We start from the raw sequence: 21,591 nt of genomic DNA, 5'->3' as shown, positions 1-21,591 counted from the left end.
TGAAGAATATAGTGTGTGTGTGTGTATACACACACACACATACACACACATATATATATATTTGTCACCAACAGTTAGTAGCCTGGTGTGAAAAGGGTGAATAAGTGTTAGTAAGGGAATAGTGAAAGATGAGGTCTGAACATTTTGTTGCAATGATTGTGAGGGAGCCATGCTATAGGATTAAAAAAAAAAAAAAAAAAAAAAAACTCACTGCCATCAAGTCAATTCCGACTCTTAGTGACGTCCAGTGAGTTTCTGAGGCTATAAATCTTTATGGAAGAAGATTGCCCCATATTCCTTCCATGGAGCAGCTGGTGTATTAGACTTTGTTATACAGGCTGTATGTTTTGAGAGATTTTTGGGAAATCCCTACATAGAGACCTAAATCTCTCTTTTTTTTTTTTTTTCCACCCTGCAAACTTTTTATTGTGATGTGGGTGAAATTTTACAAAGCAGATGTGTTTTACATTCAACACTTCATATCCATTTTGTTTTGTGAAACTGGTTATATTCCTTATAGGATAGCAGCTCTTTCCGCACTTTCTCCCTGTAGTTGCCCTTTCCCTGTGTCCTTCTTGTCTGTTCATTCCTACCTCCCTACCTTCCCCCTGTGCAAATGCTGCTCTTCTGATCTCCATGGTCAATTGTTCTAAGGAGTCCATCTCCGTGGTGTAGGTGTTCATTTTATAGGCCTGTCTTTTGTTTGGCTAAGAATTAAGCCACAGGAGTGATTTCAATTCCAGGTTTCACCAGTCTCTATCAGACCTGCAAGCCTGGTCTTTTTTATGGTTTTGAGATTTGTTCCGTATTTTTCTCCCCCTCTATCTAGGATCTCCAATTTCAATCCCTTTCCGAATGGTTGGCATTGGTAGCCAGGCATCATCTACTTCTTCTGGTCTCTGGGTCATGTAGACTAAGGTTCTCGTGGTCCATTAGTTCTTTGATTAAATTTCCATGTCTCTTCTTAGCACCAGAGGAGAAGAAACCAACAGTTTAATCTTAGATGGTGCTTGCAAGCTTTTAAGACCCCAGTCACTACTCACCAAGGTAAAATGAAGAACAATATTTTTGTATACTGTGTTGTGCCAGCCAATTGAGCTTGATGTCCCCTGCAACCATAGCCCCCAGCCTGCAGGCCCAGCAACTCACTTCCTCAAGGTGCTTAGTTGTGGCTAAGAGGCTATCCTAATTTTACCTCGTCTTAGGTATAAACTGCATATGGATATATGTATATATATAGACATATACAAATATTATTGCATATACCATGCTGCACTATCAGTAACAGCAAACACTAATCTATGGGTGGATACATAGGTAGATAGGCAAGCATATCAGGTATGGATAGGCAAATGGGAATATGCCCACAACTATTTATTGGTTTGGCAAATGATATTCCTACATATGTATTTGCTTTTTTTTTTTTTTTTTTAATTGTGCTTTAGGTGCAAGTTTACAGAGCAGAGTTTGTTTTACATTCAACGTTTTGTGTACATTTGGTTTCACTCCCCAATTACCATTCCCAACCCTAACCCACGCTCCTCCCTTCCCTTCCCAGTAACCCTCCCACCGTGCCCCTCATAGTTATGCACTCCTGTGTGTTCTGCGTTTCCTCTGTACAAAAATTGCCCCTCTGGTGCCCTGTGGTCGATTGCTTCAAGGGATGCATCTCCACAGAGTATGTGGGTGCATCACTCTGGGTTGAGAGGTCTTCATGTATGTCTTGTTTACTATTGGGCTAAGAGCCAGCCCCTGGGATTGAGTTTTATTCCAGGCCCAAAGTATATCCCAGGGCCATAGTATTGGGGATCCCACCAGAGTCTGTATATATATATTTGCATATGCTATAAAAATGGTCAATGTTTGTTTTAAGGAATAAGATGAAAGACATTTTTAGTTTTACTTTATTTAAGCCTCATTGCTATGAAAAATGTATCTTATATGCTATGATTGATATATATGTATAATGTACATGGAAATGTACATTAAGCCTTCTACCTTACCTTAGCAGGTAATAAAATTTTGAAGTACCGTCCTGGCACCTTATTTTTTGCATTTTTTTTTTCTTTTTTGGCTAAGGTTTAGATTGGACAGTAGTCTGATGTACTATCACTTGTACTTTTATTAGTGATAATAACAATTAACATCTGTGAAATGTCCTTAGTGCACCAAGAAATTTATAGGGTCTATAACATGGCAAATTGTTATTCAGTGTCGTTAAAAATATATTATTCTATATCCTATCAGTTTTAATGGTGAGAAAATAATTTAATTTTGAAAAACATTTTATCCCCAACTTTTTATCTTAGTCATGCACTGAGGTTTCATTTCATAATTTTTAAATTAAAAGTCCCATCAATCTTTATTTTAATATGGCTTTTGTTATAAAAACCTTAAGTTAGAGTAATAGTTAAAACTTACGCTCTCATAATAGGAATAAAAGTCATGTCACTAAGCACCAGGCAAGAGGGAAGGAGCAGAGGCAAAAGACTTTTGTATCCTGAAACTCTACTCTTTATCCTCTTAAGAATAAAAGCTTTCCCAGAATCCCCATATGTTGTTGCTGTTGTTAGCTGCCTTTTGATTTACCTGCTGACTCAGGGCAATCCCATGCACAGTGAAATGAAATGAGGCCTAGTCTGGCACCATTCTCACAATTGATTGTGGATTTGACTGCTGTGATCCATAGGGCTTTCACTGGCTGATTTTTTGGAATTACTTCACCAGTCTTTTCTTCTTAGTCTATCTTAGTCTAGAAGCTCTGTTGAAATCTATTCAACATCATCAACACATAAGCTTCCACTAAAGCTGATGGGTAGTGGAAGTGCATTGGTGGGAATCAAACCCAGGTCTCTCACATGGAAGATGAGAATTCTACCGCTGAACCATAACTGCTCCCTACATCCTTTTTATAAGTTATTAACTAGAACTGGCTCATATGACTACTCTTAGCTAAACAGGAATCTGGGAAAGCAAATGATTTCACCTTTTTCATCTCTAAATTAGACAGTATGTGATGAAAAAAAATGAGAGCTGAGAATAGCTGTTGGATTTGTCCAATAATAGTATTACCCACTATGAGAACAGGATAGAAATTGACTCTTGTGGAAACTATTGGGCATCTGGCCTACCACTAAACATGGAGGGAAGTAGCATATTTATTGCCTAATGTTTTGGGGCCACCACTTGTCTGTCAGTTTGTCATACTGTGGTGGCTTGCTGTGAGTCCAGAAAGCTATGCCACTGGTGCTTCAAGTATCAGCAGGGACACCCATGGTAGACAAGTTTTAGCAGCGCTTTCAGACTAAGATAGACTGGGAAGAAGGATGGGGACTTGCACTTCTGAAAAACTTGGAGTAAAAGGGGAAGATCCTCAATGAGATGGATTGACCCAGTGGCTGCAATTATGGACTCGAGAATAGCAAGGATTGTGAGGATGGCACAGGACCTGGCAATGTTTTGTTTTATTGTACTCAGTGCTGTGATTCAGGTAGCTATGAGTTGGAGCCCACTTGATGGCACCTAACAACAGTGTTTTGGAGATTGTAGTAGCAGTATTTTGCATAGTGTTGATGGGATACTTAGTCTGGGAGTTTGTGTTAGACTGGGTTCTCTAGAGAAACAAAAACCAGCAAAGCTTATATATATATATAAAGAGAGAGAGAGAGAAATTTCTCTTAGGAAAATGGCTCACAACGTATAGAAGCCAGCAAGTCCAAAGTCCCTGGAGTAAACATCAGGCTGGAGGCTTTTCTTAGCTTCCGCAATTGCAGGGGGCCAAGAAGCTCAAGGCTGGCAGGCAGTACACTGGCTGTTGACTCCAACGATGATAAATCCAAGATCTCCAGGCTGAACGGTGGACTGCTCACTCACGGAGAGTTGAGGCAGCACACCAGAATCCCGATCCACAGAAGAATGTCTCTCTTCCCAGGATGTCCCAGGATATCCTGGAAGCAGGCCACATCCCCAAGGAAACTCCCCTTGAACAGATTGGCCACTCAGAACACAGTCATCCGATCCCATCATGGGAACAACCACACAAAACTGGGGTCCAGCCAAGTTGACACACAGCTCCAACTATCACAGAATTTTAAAGACTATTTTGTCTGTCAGGCCTGTTCTAAGAATAGAAGGATGATACCTTTGATGTGTTTGAGAAGCTTTTGTAGAACCAGGGCTGGAAAGTGTCTATGGGAACTTCTGGCTTCCTGTCTCACCTCCATACTCCTATCGAGCTACTCAACAAATATTCCTATGTGTTCATAATAATTACAGCTAGAAGAAATCTTTCTGGTTTTTTTCAGAAGAATCCAGTGAAAAACATCATGAATTTTGCTGAAGATTGCATTGTGTACCCCAAAATATGTGTGGAAACCAAGCCCCTATGCATGTGGATGCATTACTTTTAGGGAACAGGGTTTCTTTGTAATGTCAATGAGGCCATATCAGTGCAGGGTATGTCTTAAACCTAGTAAATTATCAGTTATAAGGAGCAGCAGAGATGCCAGCTGAAGATGACCAAGGAACCTAAGAACACTGGGGCTACAGAAAGTAAAACAAGGAGCTTCCCCCTACAGCAAACACAGAGTGAGCCTTCTCCTGTAGCCAGTACCCTGAATTTGGACTTTCAGCCTCCTGAACTGTGAGAAAATAAATTCCTGTTCTTTAAAGCCACCCACTTGGGGTATTTCTGTTATAGAAGCACAAGAAACTAACACACAGTTATCTATTACATCAAATGCTATCACTGAAGACCTCAGAACTGTTTTTTGTTTGTTTTCTGATTATTATCAAAGAAAAGTGATCATAGAAATTTCTTTGACCAAATATTAGGAGAAAAAAAATCTCACCTTCAGATTATATTACTGGTTGGTTACAATTAAGAAAATTGCAAGTCAGCTTTCTGGGTTAATGACACCCATGGTACAGAGTAAGAGCATCAAGAACAGTGAGCTATTTGAATTTGTGTGTGTGTGTGTGTGTGCATGCAAAGCCAACGATGAGAAAATTGAAGACTTCTACCAACCTCTGCAGTCTGAAATTGACCAAACATGCAATCAAGATGTGTTGATTATTACTGATGAATGGAACGCAAAAGTTGGAAACAAAGAAGAATCACCAGTAGTTGGAAAATACAGCATTGATGATAGAAATGATACCAGAGATAGCATGATAGAATTTTACAGACCAATGACTTATTTATTGCAAATATTTTTTTCTAACAACATAAATGGTGGCTATACACATGGACTTTGCCAGATCAATTACACCTGTGGAAAGAGATGACTGTGGAACAAACCATCAAATGCTTATATGCAAGTTCAAGTCGAAGCTGAAGACACTTAAAACAAGTCCACAAGAGCCAAAATATGACCTTGATTATATCCCATCTGAATTCAGAAACCATCTAAAGAATAGATTTGACCCACTGAACACCAATGATCAAAAACCAGAGGAATTGTGGAATGACATCAAGAACATAATCTATGAAGAAAGCTAGGTCATTAAAAAGACAGGAAAGGCAGAAAATACCAAAATGGATGTCAGAAGAGGCTCTGAAACTTGCTCTTGAATGGAGAGTAGCTAAAGGAAATGGAAGGAATTACAAGATGAAAAAGCGGAACAGAAGATTTCAAATAGCAGCTTGAGAAGAAAATTATTATCTCAATTATTAAAATGAAATGTGCAAAGACCTGGAGTTGAAAAGCCAAAAGGGAAGAACATACTCAGCATTTCTAGAGCTGAAAGAACTGAAGAAAAAATTCAAGCCTCGAGTTGCAATATTTAAAGATTCTGCAGGCAAAATATTGAATGATGCAGGAAGGATTAAAAGATGGAAGGAATACACAGAATCACTGTACCAAAAAGAATTGGTTGATGTTCATCCATCTCAGGAGGTGGCATATGATCAAGAACTGAAGGTATTGAAGGAAAAAGATGAAGCTGCAATCAAGGATTTGGAAAAAAAAAAAAAAAAAAAAAACAAGGCTCCAGGGATTGAAGGAATACTCACTGAGATGTTTCAACAAATGGATGCCATGCTGGAGGCACTTACTCGTCTACGCCAAGAAATTTGGAAGATAGCTACCTGGCCAACTGACTGGAAGAGATCCATATTTGTACCCATTCCAAAGAAAGGTGATCCAACAGAATGTGGAAATTATCAAACAATATCATTAATTTCACACACAAGTAAAATCTTGCTGAAGATAATTCAAAATTGTTGCAGCAGTATATTGACAGAGAACTTCTAGAAATGCAAGCTGGATTCAGAAGAGGACATGGAACAGGGATATTGTTGCTGATGTCAGATGTATCTTGGCTAAAAGTAAAGAATACCAGATGTTTACTTGTGTTTTATTGACTATGCAAAAACATTTGACTGTGTGGATCATAACAAATAATGGATAACATTGAGAAGAATGGGAATTCCAGAACACTTAATTGTAATCATGAGGAACCTGTAGACAGACCAGGAGGCTGTTGTTCTAACAGAACAAGGGGATACTACATAATTTAATATCAGGAAGAGAATGTGTCAGGGTTGTATCCTTTCACCATACTTATTCAATCTGTATGCTGAGCACATAACCTGAGAAGCAGGACTATATGAAGAATGTGGCATCAGGATTGGAGGAACTCTCATTAACAGCCTGCGATACACAGATGACACAACTTTTCTTGCTGAAAGTGAAGGTGACTTGAAGAACTTACTGATGAAGATCAGAGACTATAATCTGCAGTATGGATTACTCCTCAACATAAAGAAAACAAAAATCCTCACAACTGGACTAATAAACAGCATCATGATAAGTGAAGAAATGATTGAAGTTGTCAAAGATTTCATATTACTTGGTTCCACAACCAACACCATTGGAAGCAGCAGTCAAGAAATCAGATAATGTACTGCTCTGGGCAAATCTACTGCAAAAGAACTCCTGAAAGTGTTGAACAGCAAATATGTCTCTTTGGGTGTGCTAAACCCAAGCCTTGGTGCTTTCAAACACCTCATGTGCATGTGAGAGCTGGACAATGAATTAGGAAGATTGAAGAAGAGTCAATGCTTTTGAGCTGTGGTGTTGGCAAAGGATACTGAAAGTACCACGGACTGCCAGAAGAATGAACAAATCTGTCCCGAAATAAGTGCAGCTGGAATGCTCCTTTGAAGCAAGAATGGCCGGACTACGTCTTACCTACTTTAGTCATGTTGTGAGAAGGGACCATTCCCTGGAGAAAGATACCATGCTTGGTAAAGTGGAGGGTCAGTGTAAAAGGGGAAGGCCTTCGATGAGATGGATTGACACAATGGCTGCAATGATGAGCTCAGGTACAGCAAATATTTTGAGGCTGGTGCAGGACGAGGCAGTGTTTTGTGTTGTTGTGCATAGGGTCACCAAGCATTGGAGCTGAACTGACAGCACCTGACAGCAACAACAACAATAACACCTAACAAAGACGACAATGACAGCACCTAACAGCAACGACAATGTGTTTGTGTGCTGGCATTTTTACTTCCTGTTGTTTGTAACATATACTACACATGCAGTGATTTCATTCTTTGTATTTGTGAGTTTTGTTGCACTGTACTAACATTAATGTAATAGTTGTGAGAGCTTTGAATCAAGAGGCTTCTTTGAGTGAAAACCACGGGCGTTTCTGATTTTTAATTTTGGAAGAAATTCATGTTTTCTGAGTGAAGATGTTTATGTGACAAGAAGGAATGATGCCGTAATATTTTGGTCTTCTGCCTGTCCCTGGAATCCCTAGGTGGTGCAAATAGTTAAGCACTTGACTGCTAGTCAAACAGTTGTAAGTTTGAACCCACTCAGAGACATTTTAGAAGACAGGCCTGGAAATCTGCTTATTCACAGTCACAGCCTTGAAAACCCTATGGAGCAGTTGTACTCTGCGCACATGCAGTCACCATGAGTTGGAATAGACTGGACAGCAGCTAACAACAATAACCTGTCCCTAGGAATTTCTTGAGCTCTGGTGGCGTAGTGCCTAAGGCATTTGATTGCTATCCAGAAAGCTGGTGGTTCAAAACCACGGGCTCTTCTTGGAAGGAAGACTGGGCAATCTGCTTTCACAGAGATGCTGCCTCAGAAAACCGGGAGGAGTCACTATGAGTCAGCATTAACTCAACAGCAGTAAGTTGTTTGTTTGAGGAATTCCTTGCTGGTGCAAATGGTAAGCCCTGGACTACTGACGTAAAGGTTGGTGCTTCAAACCCCCCCAGGGATGCCTCAGAAGAAAGGCCTGGTGATCTGTTTCTGAAAAATAACAGTCACGAAAACGCTATGGAACAATTCTATCCTATAACACATGTGTCACTGTGAGTCTGATTGACTCAATGGCAGCTGGACAGGGTTTTTTTGTTTTGTTGTGTTTACCTGTCCCTACCCTGAATCTAGTGCTATTCTATGACTCCTGGAAGTGGCTGTTAATTGTTAGACTATGTTTTCCCTTTAGGTGGCCCTTTGGGTACTTTCACAACTAAAACACAGTTATATATTATCAAAACATGAGTACCACTGCCTGTTTGCCCCTCCACTCCCCTCTAAAAAAACAAACAAAAAAACCCCAAAACCAAAAAACCCCAAACTCACTGACGTGGAGTCAGTTAAACTCATAGTGACCCCTCCTTGGGTTTCCAAGGCGGTATCTCTACAAAAGTAGATTGTCCAATCTTCCTTCGGAGGAGTGGCTGGTAGGTTTGAAACTCCAGCCTTCTGGTTAGGAGTCAAGTGCCTTAGGCACTGTGCCACCAGAGCTCCCTTCTCCCCTCTAGTAAAACATTAATACAATATGAAATGTGAGAAAATACACTCAATTCTTATTCACATGTAGAAGATTTAAGATTAGTTGATGCAGGGCTTACAAACATCACAGCAGTAATTAGTGTAACAAGTATGAGGAGATATTGTCTAGGAATTTACCATGGTCCCTGAAAAAGGTTAGGTGAGACAAGAAACTAGAAAGTCTCATCTGAAAATGCAGAAGCATAGCTACTTTATGACCTTTGGAAACACAAGTAAATTCTCCTGTGCCATTCAAATTATTCTGTAACAAGCCATGGAAAGGAATCCATAGTTAACATCTCAAAGGCAGTCGTTCTCAAACTTTGATGTACATGTGAATCACCTGGAAAGTTTCTTAAACACAGATTGTTGTGCCCCAGTCCCAGATTTTCTGGTTTAGGATGTCTGAGGTGGTGTCTAAGAAGCTTTGGGGGTGTAGAGTTTAAGGCATTTGACTGCCAACCAGAAAGCTGGTAGTTCAAACCCACCAGCCACTCCATGGAAAGAATAGATGATCTACTTCCATAAAGATTTACTGCCTTGGAAACCCATTGTGGGTTGCTATAAGTTGGAATCGACTGGATGGCAGTGAGTTTGTTTTTGGTTTGGGGTGGGGCCTGAGAATTTTCATTTATAACAAGTTCTCAGGTGAAGCTGTAGCCACTGGTCTGGGAACCGCACTTTGAGAACCACTACCGTAAAGGAAGCCCTAGATGAGCTAAGTGCCCCACTGCTAGTTGTAAAGGTCAGCTATTTGAACCCATCCAGAAGCACCTTGGCCATCTACTTCAGAAAGGCTCAGCCTCAAAAGCCCTATGGAACAGTTCTTCTCTGTACACATGGGATCACCATGCATCTCAGGATTTCTTTAGTACTAAAGAAATGATATGAAATTCTGGTTCAATCTGAATTATGCTATTTTTGATTGAGTTTGAACTTGGTCTGAACTACTTTTTCAGGTAAAAGTGTGTCTAAATTATTCAACCATTTTGACGGCAGTGAGTTTGGTTTTTTTGGTTTGGTAAGCATTTGGAAAAGAACGCTAGCTACACCACTGGCTGTTGTGAAAATTTAAGGGTTCCTTTTGCACCTTTAAGGACCTCTGGTTGTGCATTGCTTAAGGCATTTGTTTACTAACCAAAGGGTTGCTGGTTGGAACTTACTAACCGTTTCCTGGGAGAAAGATGAGAGTCTCCTTCCATCAAGATTTACAGCCTTAGAAACCCTAAGCAGTAGTTCTGCTCTGCCTTGTGGGGTTGCTATGAGTCAGAATCAACTCGATGGCAGTGGTTTGGCATTTGGTCTTATGCCCTTTGTAAAACTCCGCCAAGTGAAAGCATAATGGTTTGATTTTAGAGAGGCTGTATGCAAGTGTGTATCACAAATGCGTACTTAGTTAGATGTTGACAGTAGTGACACACACATCCTCTCCTTGGCTCTAGATAAGAAAACACATTTCTTGTGTTCTTGCTTGGTAGCCGGGATTTTTCATACATCTTTGTTTGGGGTTTGTAGGAGAAATCGCAGGCTCCTAGGGAGGTGTTGCTGTCTGCAAACTCTCAGTGGCAACAAATTATATCTTTCCACAGGTTAGATTGACTCGACTTGAGGGGGGCTTGCATTTCCACCAGGAGTGCTGTGCTTTCCTGGGGCACAGAAACCGCCCAGAACACCTACCACTGTTCTTTTTATGAGAGGGGATTGATTTCTCCATGAGTGTACATGTGCATGTGTGTTTAAGAAAAACCTCCAACACCTTAATTGCAGGTTCCTTAATAGCACTGTATGAAAACACTCATAACTTACAAGCATTTATGTAATCTGGGTCTGTAGAGTGTCTCTTACACAGTATTTTGATCTTCGAAGGTTTTCTTTTTCCTCATTTACTCTGCTTAACTTAGATGAAATTCATTTTCCAAGTTTCTTGTTAAAGCATCTACAATTTTCTCAATAGAAAAGCATGATCAGACTGTAGGTTTGATGGTCTGGGATATGCACCTTTCCGTTTCATGTCTGCAGGATTATGTGGCGGAGGGCACATGTACTCTTTGCAAATGAAAAGAGCTTCACTTGATGCCACAAAGATGAAAGATGATAGATTTACCATGTGAAAGTCAGTGAATGATGAACTGAATAACCTTCGGCACAAGGGCATAATTAATACTCTGCTAGTTCTTTACTTCACAGCTCTGTCTTTTCCCAGAGGGGCCACTCAGGTGTAGTTTGTAGCAGGGCATGCTACATCAAACTGCTGTAACATCAAACTCAAAGGGCTACAGATGCCTATTCCAAACATAAACCATCTTCCTTAATAACCAAGGAGGATTCTTCCATCATCAAGCACAATGCTTGGCACAGAAGAAGTGCCATCACTTTTGAATTAATGAGTATCATCCATAAACGTAGCTAAGCCCTTTTGGAACCTAGAAATACATTCAGTGTATTACATATACCCTGTAAGTTAATGAGTTCCATAAATTTACTTTCTACCTTGAAAAATAATATTTCCTTCTTCTCTTTCTTTCTTCCTTTTTTTTTTTTTCCTTAAAGGTACCTGCTCCAAAGGATTGCAGAGAGGAAGGCTTATTTCTAATAGTTAATGCATGTATTAGCTATCTATTGCTACCTAACAAATTACCCCAAAGATTAGCAGCTTAAAAGAAACATTTATTATCTTGCAGAGTTTCTAAGGGTCAGAGTTCTGAGACCACAGCTGAGTGATTCTAGCTCAGGGTCTCTCTTAAAGTTACAGTTAAGATGTTGCCAGTGTTCATTGCAGCACTGTTCATGATAGCCAAAAAGTGGAAACTACCTAAATGTCTATCAACAGATGAATGGATAAACAAAATGCATATATATGCAATGGAATATTATTCACTATAAAGATAAGTGATGCTCTGCAGTTCAGTGAATTACTTAGTATGGCTCTTCTAGCCATGGTCTTTGACTCTTACCAGATGACTGGGTGAGACTATACAAATGTCAGGTGCTTTGTGGCCCACCAAGGGTTTTGGATAGTTTGCTAACAATGTAAATAAGGTTATAGCATCCTTGTAGGGGTGGGACCATAGAAATAAGGTTTATGCAACCCTAATATGAGGATTGGTCAGTTTTGCCATCAGCTAGGCTTAACATGAGCCATCCCACAAGTAGAAAGGGAGCTCTTACTGCCATCAAGACAGAGAAGATCCAGGAGTGGAGAAGTGTCTTTGGACCTGAGATTCCTGCCCTGAGACTACTCAGAGAGAAAGCAGAGAGATGTGACAGCAGAGACAACAAAACCAAGAGACTGGCATAGAACAGAGTGGTGGGCTTGCCAGCCCACAGAGTGAGAAAGCGACTGCCTTTGGGCAGGAAGTTTGCTGGCAGAATGGGGTGCACCTATTGGCAGAGCCAAAAGAACTTTGTAACATTTGCCCTAGCAGGACAGAGACCAGGCTGAGAGGCTGAGTGCCAGAGAGAGGTATGCCCATGGGCATGGCTAAGGAGAGGCTGTTATGATGAAAGAATTGTATTCTGAATATTCCTGAACCTGAATTGTAACCTGTCGCCTCCCTAATAAACCCCATGATCATGAATTCTATGTGGCCATTGTAACAAATTATTGAATCCAGCAGAGAAGTATAAAGTGCCATGGGAAGGAAGGTAGGTGTCAGAATTGGAAAAAAGTTGGAGGAGGCAGCATGTCTGACCTCATAGGAATCAGCCTTGGGCTGATGCTGCTGGTGGTGGTTGTCTACCCCCACCCCCAAGGAAGAGGAGGTCAGATGACACCACCCCCTTGCACTTTTTGCATATTCTAATACTTGTGAGGAGGTTGCAGGACTGGACAGAGTTTTGTTCTATTGTACATAGGGTTGCTATGAGTCAGAGCTGACTCGACAGCACTTAACAACAACAACAAATACACGCTACAACATGGGGAGAATCATGAGATTGATTTCAGATGTGTTGTCTTTGTGTTTGTGAGGGATATCCAGTTAGCAACTGAAAGTATGGATCTAGAACTCAGCAAGGAGATAGTGGAGAGAGAGGAGAGGATTTGGGAATAATTAGCAGACAGATGGCAATTAAAGCCTTTGTCAAGGTTAAGATCACAGGAGGACAAATAGAGTGAGAAGAGGCAGTGACAACCCCTTGAAGAGATAAGGCAGGGGAGGGAAGTCAATGGAGGACTGACAAGAAATTATCAGAGAAGCAGAAAGAAAACTAGGGAAGATGGTCATAAGAGCTGAGACAGAGAGATTGTCAAGAAGGGAACAGCCAATGGAGAATGGCAAATAACTAAGAAGAGAAAATTCTCTATTGAACTTGGAATTTGGAGATTGTTGCTGCCCTTAGAAAGAGTTGTTTTAGTGCAGCACTGAATACAGGTGCTAGATTAAACAATTGAAAAGTGGAATGGAGCTGAGAAAATAAAAACTGGAAATGTCAAAGGCATACATTATTAAGTAGTTTGCACAAGAAGGGAAGGACAGTAATTAAGTCTGAATTAATTCTATCAATACCTCATGGAACTCCATTAAATGAGACTCCATGTCCTCTTAGCCTAATGCTCAAAGTTTATGTCTCTCTTTATGTGAGAATCAAGTCTTTTGTCCTACACATTTTCTCTACTCAGTTGCTTCACTGCATTTCCTGATGTTCAAAACTGAAACATGTGCCTGCAACATGATTTTGTGCAAAGGTTAAAGGATATTTTCCATTTTGTTTCTAATTTCCTTTCTAATGATAACCAGAGCTTGATTTCCTTTTTTGACTTCAAAAACATTGGCCTCATGTCTTCACAATACTTTATAATGCAACTTTATTTCTCTCTGGAATTTGTATATATGTACTTCATACATAAAAGATGCTGAATGTTTCTTTTCCAGACCAATCATATCAGATTTTTATCCTTTTAAAAGTACTTTTGTTCTTTTTATCTTAAAGGTACTTTGAATTGTCTATCTGGAAATTAAAATGTCACATTATGCCCCATACAGACTCAATCATTTCTTCAGAGAGTCCCTGGGTGGTGCAAACAGTTAATGTGCTAGGCTGCGAACTAAAATGTTAGAGGTTTGAATCCACCTAGAGGTGCTTTAGGAGCTCTGGTGGCATAGTGCCTAAGGCACTTGACAGCTAACCAGAAGGCTGGTGGTTCAAATCCACCAGCCACTCCTCAGAAGGAAGATGGGGCAATCTACTTCCGTGGTGATACTGCCTCAGAAATCCAAGGGGGTTCTCTATGGGTTGGGTCCGATTTGACAGCACATAACAACAACAACAACAGAGGTGCTTTGAAAGAAAGACTTGATAATCTAATTTGAAAAACCAGCCACTGAGAACATTGTGGAGCACAGTTCTACTCAGACACACATGGATTACTATGTGTTAGAATCAACTGATGACAACTGGATAGACAGTTTTAATGTCTGCAACTCTGAACATAGTCCCTGTTTTGTATTCTCTCTTTTGATCATCTATTTGTTGTTATTATGTGTCGTTGAGTCGGCCTCAACTCATAGCGACCCCTCCTTGGGTTTCCGAGGTGGCATCACTACGGAAGTAGATTGCCCATGATCGGGGTCGACTCGACAGCACACAACAACAACAACAACAGCAAACTTTGATTCTTACCTCAGAATCCATATGTCTAAACAAAATAGTCTTCCCAACATAACCTCACTGCAACTCAGGCTGGCAATGCCTTAAATTACCTTAAATTAGTTTTTCAAAAAGTGGAAATAAAGCAAGTTTCCTGGCATCTCCTAGTGTCATGCCTCACACCTCAGAGCAGTTTGATTTATCAGCTTGATCAGGCACAATTCCCTTTTATAGAAATCGTCTTGCTTTATTTGTGCTATGTGATGAAATGTTTAGTGATTCTGCCATTCATGGTATTATAATTTTGTTCAATTTTCCAAGGTCTGCCTGCCAGGGACCTCACTGACAGTGGCAGGGTGCCCATTTTGATCAATATGTACAGAAGACCAGCTATAAATTTCCTCAAAATGCTTGGGTGGGTGCCCATGGTTTATTTATTTCCATTCTCCAATTAGGTCTAGAGAGTCATGATAATAGTCTCACTGGAAAAAGGCAGAAGGAAATCTTGGCGGGAAAGAGCTGCACCACAAAAGGAAAACCTTTCTGCGGTCTGAGTTTGGGATAAATCCATCACCATTTTTGTTTTACCTCAATTAACTTGATCCCTCTGAATACATCTAGTCTCCAAGCAAATCTATAGCCTAGAGAATTCTTCCATTAGTCCAGACTGAAAGAGTTCTTGTAAAGTGTATAGTCCATGTGAGCAGGGAATCTAAACATATTGGTAGTTCATTATTATGATGGTGCTTGTGGGCGTCAGGAACGATAATGTCTATATTTAATGATATTTGTGGCTTGCCCCTGGCTTGCAATTACCTGCCAAGTGTAGTGGCTGGATTGAAAGGGTGATTGCCGCAGCCCCTTTTAAGAGGTATCCTACTGGCTCTTTGATAATAATTTGACCTAAAGCAGTGTGTGTTGCACACTGCCATTTCTTCACTCCTCTTGAGCAGTGAGAGGAAACTGCCCAGGGAATCGAATAATTCAAAAAGTAAAGTTCTGCAATATTGGCCGTGCTCAGCCAGCTGAACATTCTTAATAAAACAGCCATTGGCCATCGAGGACCCACACCTTAGGTACGAGAGGCGCAGTACATGGAGAATGTGCTGTGCTTGCACGTGGCCATGGCAGCATGTGGCGGTGGTGGAGGTGTCTGGTCTCAGGAGAGGTTTATTGTCCACAGGGCTTAGAGTCTGACAGGAGCTGCTGATGCGTCAACCATTTTGCATTAATTTGTTTATGGTGAGTGGGGCAGCAGCTACTTCCTTTTTATGCTCTAAAAAAATAATTAAAAATTAAAAGCACAGTAGAGGTTGTACAGCTAAGCAAGGTGACCACCACCTCTGAAAGTAGAGATACTGATGGGGCATTTACACAGAGCTGGTGTGAGCAAAACTGTGCAAGGCATGACCTCAGTTCTTGCTGCTGTACAAATAAAATAAAATAAAATGTAATACAGCAACAATGCATGCAAATATATAAACTTCAATTCTACGAACCTTTTTTAAATTGAACAGTAGAAAGCTTATGGCCATTGTTCTCTGTTTGATGTATTGCTTTCACGGTTTAAATCATTTCATTACCATTTGGAATAGGAATTAATTAAAATGCCTAACAGCTATAAACACTTTGTACAAAGAATATTTTCTTAGGTTTTATACATTTTAGGGGTCGCTATGAGTCAGGTCTGACTAGAAGGCACATAACAACAACAACAAAATTGTAGAAAAATTAGAAAGCAAGGATAAGTAAAATCAAATAATATAAATAAGCTAATACTTGTATTGCTCTATCCACACATGCCAGGCACTGAGATAAGTTACTTTGTATGTTAGCTCATTTAGTTCTCAAGGGAACATTGTAAGATAGGTAACATTATATTGTCATTTAACAGATAACAAAACTAAGGCACAGAGAAGTAAAACAACATGTCTACGGTCCAAAAATAGTCTGACTCCAAAGTCTGTGCCCTAACCATTCAGTTCTGCTTCCTCTTTCTATAACTTCTCATAATACTTTTCACTGAGGAATAGCTTATAGTTAACCTTGGGGATAGCATCCAGAACTTTTCTTATTAATAAACAAATGCACATATAACATTCTTATATATTTTATATAAATATCTTTTCTATGTATATCAATTTATTTTCTACTGTGAATCTCACAATAGCTCGAGGAGTAAGGCATTTTTTCTTTTTCCGTTCTTACGAATGAAGAAACAAGCTTAGAAAGACTGAGTGACTTGCCCAAAGCTTCAGGGCTTTGATAGAAAAGAAATTTCTCCCAGGTATGCTATGTCCATCAGTCCTTTTCCACACTAAAATGCTTCAATGTCTTTCAATTCTGATATGAGAAAACCACATTATTTTGTTCTTGTATAGTCTATCTCTACTGATTAATGATCAATCAATTGATTAATGACTGTCACTTGATTAGGTGATTAAGTGGTATATTGGGTCTCTTGATAGTCCACCCTGATCTGCTGTATGAGCTGGTGCCCGTGTCCCCCAGCTGCTGCGGTGCTGACTCATAGCCACTTGTAGCTGTCCTCTTCTTTGGATAATTGCATTGGCAACATGGTCGCACTACCCTATTCAGGGTCTTCTAGGGAGAAGTAGGGAACTCTGCTGTTGGCAACACGAAAACTGTGTGTAACAAAAATCAGCACATACGCTGAGGCAAGAACTGCCTTTTGAATTCCTGAAATCTTTTTCATAATGTTTAGGCATACAATTTGCCTTGAATCAGTAGGGATATTTTCTTCTAAGCAGTCCAGCGACTATTTTATCAAAATGTTTTGTTAAGGTGACTTATATGGACCACAGAAAGCCCTAAAAACCATTTCAAACACATTTAATTCAGGGTCATTTCTCATGTTTCCGTATTTCCAAGCTTTAATGCATTTCTATTTCAAATCAATTACTTTCTATTCATTCTTTAAGCACACATATTTCAGAGTTACAACAGAAGAATAGCTATGATAACTCCCTTGCCTCCGTCTTTAATATCATAGGACCCTCACCTGCTTTCCATTTCCCTTGCTGAACATTCCCTTTTCTCCATCACTGTAATTTCACGGTTAGCTTTTTCCTGCTAACTTCTGGGACATCTAGCTATTAAAGGGTACTCTATTGTAGCCATCTCCCATTGTCCTCTTTCCTGATGCAACACTTTCACTTCTTTCTCAGCTTTCCTCTTCAGAAGCTATATGTAAGTACAAAATCCTACTTTTAAAAATTCTTTCTTGCAAATAGTTGTCATCATCATTTTGTAACACTAAATTTCCGAGGCTTGCCAGTAACACTATTAGGTAGAAGAGGACCAAGAAATGTTAGGTCAATATCGTAATTTTTCAAAAGTAGAAGTTATGTCACCATGCAGTTTAGTGGTGGTTAAATTTTCCCATATTAGTGTTTCCATCCCCATTCAAACTGATTTTTATACTTTTTGTTTCTATTATTGCAACAGCCTCTGAGCTGAGCTGTCTGCCTCCCTTCTCACTTCTAGTCATCCATCCTCCATAGGGCTGCTAAAGTAATCTTCCAAAACCCCATTCTCATCATGGCATAATGGTACTTCCATGCTCAAAAACCTTTCCCTGGCTAAGGAATAATGCCTTAAAAAGTCTTTAGTCCAATCAGATCAATCTCTAACCATTGTAAGATGGGGGCAAGAGTACAAATGAAGGTCTCTGGCTCAGCCTTTTTTATCTTCCAACCTCAATCCATCAAGTACCACAAGGGGCCAAGAGTCTTATGTGCATTCAAATTGTCCATAGCTCTCCACCTCTCACCTGCAAACTCACTCCTTGGCCACTCTTGGATCTCGGGGTGTGCTTTGGAATTGGACCAGGTAAGGGGCATGCGTAAGGCCTAGAAGTGAGCTCAGGGCTGTGGGGGCAGCAAATCCCAGGGTCCTGAGTATCAGGAATGTGATCTGAAAGGGGAGGGGAGTGCTCCTCTTTATGCAGGGTGGGCAGTTACCAGGGTAAGGGGATGGGTATGGTGGCCCTGGTGAGTGCCCACTCTGTGTACAAGGGTACAGCTGGAAGAGCACCATCAAAGGGCCTTTGAAAGCATAATGCAAAGGATAGGACCCCCTTGCAAATACTTAAGGGAAATTCTGAGTCTGACATTGAAGGCATTTCATGATCTGATACGAACTTACTTTTTCAACCTCATTGCGTACTGCTTCCAAGGGTAAGCACTCTACAGTGACCAGTTAGGTCTAAATACTTGTTTTCAGTCATGACCTTTCCTAGTTCTACTCGTGTGACTTTCCTCATACTTTATACCAGTGACTCAAGTTCATAGGGAACAGGTAAATAAATGAGTGAGGTGGACCCAGTGGGGACCATAGCACATTGGAGAGAACAGCCCCTCCTAGATGGCATAGATAATTTCCAACTCTAGTCAACTGTTTACGTAAAGGAGTGTGTACCCATTGTTGCTGGGTCTTCCCCTTATTAAGATAAGTCAGAAATGCACATTTTTCATATGAGATCTTTTGGCTTTTACATATTGACACCTAATTTAAATTAAGAAGAAAAATACTTGTCCAAATCAAACTTTTCTTTGGTCCCAATTTGGGCTCTGTATACTCTACAACCTGCAGTGGTCTACAGCCTCCTCTCAAATACTACACATCTTTTCTTTCTTCAAACACTGGATCAGATTCTTCCTCTTCCATGAAAGCTTTCCTTTCGTGGGTTGGGATCACCCCAACCTACAGAGCTTTCTCCTTTCTCTGAACTGCCTCCTTTCTCTGATGATCCATCCCTTCATCAACATGATTTGAAATTCTATTTTTATACCACCAGTCACTCCTCAGAAGGAAGACTGGGCAATCTACCTCTGCAGAGATACTGCCTCGTAAACCCAGGGAGGTATCGCTATGAGTCGGATCCGACTCCTCGGCAGTGGGTTTTTTTGTTGTTGTTTTTTAATACCACTAGTTGGATTGTCAAGCTCCTCAAGGGAGGGACTGTGAACTTTTTTGTGTGTGTGTCTATTCCACCAAGCTTAATAGAGTCTAGTCTCATGGTAGATTCTCAGTAACACATATATGTTGTTGTTGTTATGTGCCATCCAGTAGGACCGGACTCATAGCAACCCCTCCTTGAGTTTCCGAGGCAATATCACTACGGAAGTAGATTGCCCCATCGTCCTTCCGAGGAGTGGCTGGTGGGTTTGAACTGCCAGCCTTCTGGTTAACAGTCAAGTGCCTTAGGCACTACACTACCAGAGCTCCCTCATATATATATATATATATATATATATATATAACATAATATGTATAACATAACATAAATAATAATATAATATAACATAATATATTGTTGTTAGGTGCCGTTGAGTTGGCTCTGACTCATAGCAACTCTATGTACAAAAGAACAAAACACTGCTGGGTCCTGGGTCAGCCTCACAATCCTTGCTATATACCTGAGCCCAATGTTGCATCCACTGTATCAATCCGTCTTGTTGAAGGCCTTTCCCTTTTTCATTGACCCTCCACTCTATCACGCATGATATCCCTCTCCAGGCAATGGTCCCTTCCGACAACATGGCCAAAGTAGGTGAGATGAAATCTGGCCATTCTTGCTTCCAAGGAACATTCAGCCCGCACTTCTTCCAGGGCAGATTTTTTAGTTCTTTTGGCAGTCCAAGGTACTATCAGTATTCTTCACCAACACTACAACTCAAAAGCATCAACTCTTCTTCAGTCTTCCTTATTTGTTGCCCAGCTCTCACATGCATATGAGGCAAATGAAAATACCATGGCTTGGGTTAGGTGCACCTTAGTCTTCAAGAGACATCCTTGCTGTTCAGCACTTTAAAGAGGTCTTTTGCAGCAGATTTTCCCACTGCAATATGTCATCTGATTTCTTGACTGCTGCTTCTATTGGCGTTGATTTTGGTACCAAGTAATATGAAATCTTTGACAACTTCAATCATTTCTCCACTTATTGTAATGCTGCTTATTGGCCCAGTTGTGAGGATTTTAGTTTTCTTTATGTTGAGATGTATTCCATACTGCAGACTGTAGTCTTTAATCTTCATCAGCAAGTGCTTCAAGTCATCTTCACTTTCAGCAAGCCAAGTTGTGTTGTCTGCACATTGCAGGTTGTTAATGAGTCTTCCTCCAATTCTGATGTCACATTCTTCTTTATATGGTCTAGCTTCTTGAATTACAATTATTATTCGATACAGATTAAATAAGTATGGTAAAAGGATACAACACTGATGCACTCCCTCCCTGATTTTAAACCATGCAGTATTCCTTTGGTCTATTTGAATGACAGCCTCCTGGTCTGTGTACAGGCTCCTCATGAATACTATTAAGTGTTCTAGAATTTCCATTCTTCTAAACACAAGTTAACATCTTTCTGGTATTCTTTGCTGTCATCCAAGATCTGTCTGACATCAGCTCTGATATCCCTCGTTCCACGTCCTCTTCTGAACCCAGCTTGCATTTCTAAAAGTTCTCTGTAAATATACTGCTGCTATTGTTTTTTAATTATATTCAGCAAGATTTTACTGGCATGTGACATTAATGATATTGTTGGATAATTTCCACGTTCTGTGGGATCACCAATAATACATAGATATCAATTAAATTAAAAATGAACAATAATAATATTGTACTAAAACTTTAAAAGTGTGCATACTTTAGAATAAAGGATTCAACTTCAGGAATTTCTTCTCAGGAAATAATCTTGGAACCAACCTAAGTATCCATCAGTGATCTTAATGAAATAAAAATCATAATATATAACACAATTGGCTGAATGTCTCTTAAGTCCCTTTTCATCTATAGTTTCCTCTTCCATCTTTTTTTTTATTACTTTTCTATTTTTCTGTATATTGTTATTATTATTTTGCACAGATTTATTTATTTATTTATTTATTTTGGGGTGTGTGTGTGTGTGTGTGTGTGTGTCTTGCAGGGTCTCTCACAGTCTGGGTTTTGGTAAGTGAATTTCCATGATGTCTTTTAACATGTTCCTCTGTCACTTGTATTTTCTGTACTTTGGTGGGTATGGAGACTTACTCAGAGTCAAGTGTGATATTTTTAGCAAGACACTTCACTTTGTTGTTGTTGCTGCTAGGTGCCATCAAGTCGTTTCTGACTCATAGCAACCCCATGCACAGCAGAAAGAAACACTGCCCGATCCGGCGCCAGCTCCTTGATCCCTGCTATA

The sequence above is a fragment of the Orycteropus afer genome, unplaced genomic scaffold (assembly GCF_000298275.1).
Source record: "Orycteropus afer afer isolate SDZICR_OR568_19922 unplaced genomic scaffold, OryAfe1.0 scaffold00166, whole genome shotgun sequence".
In the NCBI taxonomy this organism is placed as follows: domain Eukaryota; kingdom Metazoa; phylum Chordata; class Mammalia; order Tubulidentata; family Orycteropodidae; genus Orycteropus; species Orycteropus afer.
This window is presented reverse-complemented; position numbering follows the sequence as displayed.